Below are 6,745 nucleotides of genomic sequence, written 5' to 3'. Positions count from 1 at the left end.
TGTTTGGAGTTTGTGTGTGGGGATTCCATTGGACTCTCCTTTTATTATTATTATTATTATTATTATTATTATTATTTTCAATAGGAAGAATTGGGTGTGTCACGCCCGGCTGTTGAGATTGGGTTCTTTTTTTTTTTTTCTAACGCTTGCTATTTTGTTCATTTGTCAATGGGCTTTGCGAAAAAGAGATCCATCATTCAGTTCGGGTTCCCCCATTTTCATATTCCTTTGTAAGTTTGGGATTTGGAAGGAAAACCGAAAGAGGGTAAATCATTTGATCTCTAAATGAACACATTTTTTTTCATTTAATTGAAGAAGAGGTTAGTTTGAACTATCTCAGAATACATCACCATTTCCATTTGGTTTCATATCATTTACATAGTTTTATTTTAATAAAAGAGAAGAAGATATTTTCAAAATTGGTATAATAATATTGAGGAGGAGGTGGAAGGGGGGGGGATGAGGACGAGGATGATGAGGATGGGGATGGGGATGTCACAACAAAATCATAAGAAGATAAGATGAAGCCACCCATCTCAACCTTCCAAAATACCCATCATATGAATGTGAAAACCCTGAAATTTTCATATTTTGTTGCTTCCTATTTCCATTCCATATAATAATTAGCTTATTTCACAGTCTTGAAGAAGGGGACCCTGCTACTGCTACTGCTGCTACTACTACAGTACTACTACTACAAGCATCGCTTTCCTTGGATTCTTTCAATGCGCTTTTACCCCACCACCCCTACAAAATACAGAAGCACCTCCGTTGTTTCCCCTCCTCCTATTTTATACATACATAATATCAGTAAAACTTAATAGAGTAATTATATATACCCTCTTTGTCACCCCAAGATTTTACCCAATTATAATGCACGTGCATCTTACTACGTTTTACAACTTTTATATTTATTATTATTATTTTATGAACCCAACTCTAACTAACAGTTACAGTGTGTTTGGCAAAAGGAGAGACTCAAATTATAATATCGAAACATGAAAATGCCATTTCATTTTAAGATTAAACATCCTTAATTATAGTTTTTGCATACTTGTATAATAGGATACTCCTATCTTTTCTAAAAATTGCAAGAACGAGAGAATGTTTTGCATTATTTGATATGTTTCCCCTTCTATAATCATTTTTTTCTTTCTTTCTTTCATTCCTAACTAGTATATTTGATTATGGAATCTCTCTCTTTCAGATAGATTTGAGTTGCCATATTGAGCTCATTGATGTAATTTTTGAATAGTAAAGATATTTTGTGTAAATTTGAATAGTTAGCGAATGCGTTTTTAATTTTTTTTTTTTTTTTTGTAATTTTTGTTAGTGCTTATAAATCTTATGATGATTGTATAGACAGTGACGAACTGTGAAAAATAAGGGAACAAAAGAATTGAATGCATGGTGTGAATGAAGGTAGCGAGGGACAAGGCCGCTGACAAAGTTGGAATACTTACTGCAATGGATGGGTAAATATGAATGCTCTCATAAAGGGAGTAGGAAAACCATATAAATGATGGGAGTAAAAGAAAGTGAATGAGAGATTGATAAAAGTGGAGCCAATTTAATGGCTTTCTTTCAAAGGCCCAAAACATGACCACCTCCTTCAATAATAAATAGATAGATCCCCCCCCCCATTGAATGGAGGGATTGGAAAAAGGCAAGCCAAAAGCCGGAGTGACCTTTAAAGCCAGTGACCATTGAATCTTTGGATGTTCTTTCCAACAATATCCAAAGATTGGCTCTCTTTGCCCAAGGTGGGCATGCAACATTGGGGGGCAAATAGGCCATCTCAAAACTCTCCTAACCCTAGGATGTAACCATGACAATCTAAATTAAGACTCAATTCCAATTTAATTAGATTTGATTTTTACTTTGAATTAAATTAGTTTTAAATCTAAAATTTTAAAATCACCCAAACCGATTAAAGTCTAGTTATAACAAATCAAATATTAATACATACTCGTACTCAAACTTAGAAAAGATAGAGATCATGTCTATTTCGTCGCAACAGAGAGAGAAAAATATGTTATTTTATTCGTATAAAATTTTTATTTTGATTATATTTCTTATATTTTTGTTCAATTGACATCATTATTATTTTATAAAATGAGAATACAATTAAGGTTTTCTTTGATATTTAAAAAAGTAATTTACCTAAATGTTTTTTTGTAAGTCATTTTTAATTTTTGAAATCAAAACTAACTTCCTGTAGTTTTAATGATGACAAATTGCACATATATACAAAAAAAAAAAAAAAATCTCACATATAAAACGAAAAATATGTTAGGATAAATTACGTAATTACCCCCTAAATTTTAGAATTTATATTCTATAATAAGTTGATTACTGCCCCTTTTTTCTCAATCACGATACCCACTAAAATGTCATTTCTAATAAAATTATCTTTAAGGAAAGCAAAAGTGGTGGCGTATAGTTATTTAAATTTAAAAATTATTTAATGTTAAAATTAACTTAAACTCCAAAATTAATAAAATAATTTTTAAATTTTATAATAAAGTATGCCCAGTTAATTTCTGTTAACAGAATTCAAGAAAAAAAGTAAAAAAGATTTAAGTTTTAATAAAAATTAAATTTTAATAACAGTGATAACAAAAAATAATGTAGAATGAACAGTTAATTAATTATGAAATGTGAAATTTAAGGATTAAGGATATGATTCATCCACAACCTTTCTGGTACTTAAGATTAATCATTAATCTAAGAGTGATTATGACAATTATCCGTAAGGTTGGACGCGGCCACAAACAACTATTGGGCCCTCAGTCTGGCCTTATTTGCAGGCTTCAAGTCTGTCTTTACTATCACTTTAGATCACTATAAAATTTTGGTCTAATCAAAATAATTAAATTGAGTTAATTGAAATTGTCAATTTGATTTAATTTTTTTTACTGAATGTTAAAACTACATCATTTTAATGATTATAAAATAATATTATTTTTTATTTATTGCATCCATTGAAGAAGAAAATAAAAAATAAAAAAGGTCAAAGAACTCAATGCTTGAACCCTGACCTTTCATCATTTGCCTCACCACCTTTGAGTCTTCGACCTTCCACTGCCTTTCCTTTCTTTGTTAGCTATCGATCTCGCCTTCGACCAATTGACCTTACTTGTTTTTGTTGTTCTACCTATTCTTTTGTTGCTGGCCTTCAACCAACGATCGTCGTCCTTATTCTCTTGTCGTTTTCAGCCAATCCTACCTTTTCTTTTGTCGTTGACCTTTAATCGACGAACATTGTCCTCATCTCTCGTTAACCCAAATGGAGAACCAACTCATCTGAGTCCTATTCGCCTTTGACCTTCCTTATGTTTTGCCTTTCCCTTCTCTAACTTGTGACTCGTGATCAATCTACCGATGACCCCACAAAAATGAGTTTTGTTATTTTTGCTTAGTATATTTTGATTGGGTTTTTTCAGTTTTATTGGCTTTCTCAGTTCTTTGATTTTTTTTTTGTGTGTGTCTATTCGATTGGTTAGATTTTTTTGATTTTCGGTTAGTTCAATTGTGCGATTTAATCAGTTGATTCGATTCGACTTTTTAGTCCATTTCTGTTTTTTCGATTATTGCATTTTGGTCAGTTCTCGATCGTTTGCACACCCTTAAGATCACATAAATTGCACTAAAATGGAAATAAGAAATGAATATGACACGAAACGAAAATAAAAAAAAAAATTTCAAGAAAATAAGAAGTAAAAACACATAAATAAAAAAATAAAAACTTTTTTTAAACATATTTTTAATATAAAAATTATAAGAAATAGTTATTTAATTAAAAAATAAATATAAATTTTATAATACATTTAAATAAATTTTGAAAAAATAAAAAATTTAGAGTTAGGAATACGATTTTTTCCATCTCTAATCTCATCTATATGAAAATGTGTTTTAATATTATAAAACAACCTCAAATTACTTCTCACAAAAGATAAAAAACATTTTTTATTTTATCTTTTTTAATATTTTAAAAATGTTGAAACGATGCACACAAAACATTTCCGTGCATCACAACAGATCACCAACAAAATGCTAAAGGTCTCCGAGTCGATCGGTCATTTCCAAAAAATGGTAAGGACTCGGAGAGAGTTCTCTTTTGCTTTCTGAGATTTGTGAGGATCATCTACTCGATGAATCTGCACTGCACGGTAAGTTTGGGATTCACTTTGAAACCGAATATTATCTAATTGTTTGAGTGAATTGGTTCATGCATTGTAGTCATTATTTTATTAGTAGTTTTAGCGTCTTCATTCTTCAATCACTTGTTGTTGGTCATGGTTGATCGGTTATTGCCTTATTCAGTTTTCAATTCGGAGAACACTATTTAATTTGTTACTCAATTGTCTAGGTTTTCGGAGTAAATTTTGTTTGTGTTATTTCCTGCCCAAAGGATTGCCGAATGGGGAGGTTTCGGGACGTCGAAGCTAGTTTCGGTGATCGGAATGAAGGGTGGCGACATTAGCAAAATACTCCGATGGAAAAAGATGTTTTGAGTTTGGTTTTGGTGAAGTAAGGTATTGAGTTGAAAAAGTGTCGATAGGCTGAAAAGAACATACCTTGCTCTTTGAGTAGGCTACCTCTATAAGAGGGAAGAAGAGGTTCCCTGACATGCGAGCAGTCCCTTGGGTTTGTTTGGTTGAGAATAAGTATGCCTGACTAATTTATATCATCTGATTTATAAATTTGATTCAATTTTAATTTAATTAATATGAAGTCGTTCATACCTTCAAAATCGTCTTTGGTCAAATCCGTTTGCCTTTTTTTTTTTTTTTTTTAATTATGTTAAAAATAAATTTTAATATGTTGGTGTACTGCAAGACCAAGTTTTAGATTATTAAATTATAATGTAGTTTTATAATCTTCTAATTGATAATATTAATTGGATTAGGTTAATTTAGATTTACTTAATGATTGATTTAATTTTAAGTCTAAATTTTTAAATGGTAACATAGCTTTTTAAGGGGCGTTTGGTACAAGAGAAATTTTAAGATTTCTGATAATGTTAGGTTGGGAATCTGTATTCCCATATTTGGTACAACTTTTTTATAAAAAGAATTATGGGAAGTAAGATTCTCGAGAATGATTTTTAAGCAACTTTCCAACAAAAAGATTTTCATGGGAGGTTGGGAATCCAAATTTCCCATGAACTTGGAAATGTTTTTAACAAATAAAAAGATTAAAACACCCCTTACCCTTTTATAATCCCATACAAATATATTATATATTAAATATGAAATTTATATTATAATATATTAATATTATTTATTATAAAATATTATACATATTAAAGTAGATATTCATACAAACATATATATTATTATGTATATATATTATATATACATACACATGCATATATATATACATAATGTGTAAAAAAATAAAAAAAATATTTTCTAAAGATATTGTGGGTCCTAATATTTTATATAGTAGAGGAAATTTATCATTTTTAAATAAAAAATTAAATAAGGATAATTTTAGAAAAAGAATATGAATTCCTAAGAATGTTACGTTTAAACCAAACATAGGAATGTAAAATTCTTAGAAAAGAATACTCAACATCCCTGAGAATATTTAAATCTATTCAAACATAGAATTGTATAAATTCTAGAAATCAAATATTTTCAAGAGTATTCCCAAGAATCATGAATCTCAGGAATTTAAAAATTTCTCCCGTATCAAACGCTCCCTTAGTGTTTAAGCATATTATAAAACTGGAGCCTTCAGAGCATTGCAACTGCTCATCTCCAGTCATCATCAATGGCAATGGGCAGGCAATGGACTTGCCGTGGGGATTATCGCTCGGAATAGGAGAGCCATTGCTGGTCGTTTTTCGGCGAGTCAAGAGAGAGAAATAGGGGGCAGTCACACAGACGTGCTATGCTTTCACTAATGGAAATTATTTTTATCCATTTTATATTTTATTTTATTTTATTATTATTCTTCCCCCCACCCCTTCTCAACATTTTCTATTCTACAACAACAACAACATATCCAGCCTTTATCCCATTATGTGAGGTCGGCTACATGAATTCTAGACTTTTATGTATTTCTGTATTTTGTTATATCTTCATTTAGATCCATACACTTCATATCAAACTTTAATGTTTTTTTCAAAGTCTTATTGGGTCTCCCTCTACCTTTTTTTCTGACTAATTGTTCCATTTCATCAACTCTCATGAGCGTCTCTTGGTCTCCTTCTCACATAACCAAACCATCTTAGTCTATTTTTTTTCATCTTCTCCTCGATTGGCACTACTCCTACTTTATTACAAATAACTTCATTTCTAATTTTATCTTTTTTTGTATGGCCGCACATCTATCTTAACATCCTCATATCCGCTACGCTTGTCTTTGCTCATGCTGGTATTTGACTGTCGAATATTCTGAGCCATATAACAAGATTAGTCTTATAACTGTTTTATATAATATTTTCAAAACTGAAGTTATAGTCAAGCAAAAATCTTTAGCAATATAAGTTTTAGTAACAAAAATTAATTGTATTTTAAATTTAATAATTAGCCTCTAAATTCTAAACCCCCAATAAATAAGAAAATTATTAATTATTATACCAAAATATATCCCCGCAAGGTAATCTCCACCATCGTCCGTGCGGTTGCTGCTTGTACAATAAAATTGTAGTCGTTGTTGTAGGCTCGAAAAGGGTAAAACCGTAAAAGCGCTAGTACTCAACCTGTATAAAATCCTCTGCTCTGCTATCCAT

This window comes from Diospyros lotus, chromosome 1 (genome assembly GCF_014633365.1).
Source record: "Diospyros lotus cultivar Yz01 chromosome 1, ASM1463336v1, whole genome shotgun sequence".
In the NCBI taxonomy this organism is placed as follows: Eukaryota; Viridiplantae; Streptophyta; class Magnoliopsida; order Ericales; family Ebenaceae; genus Diospyros; species Diospyros lotus.
Note: the sequence above shows the minus strand (reverse complement) of the source record.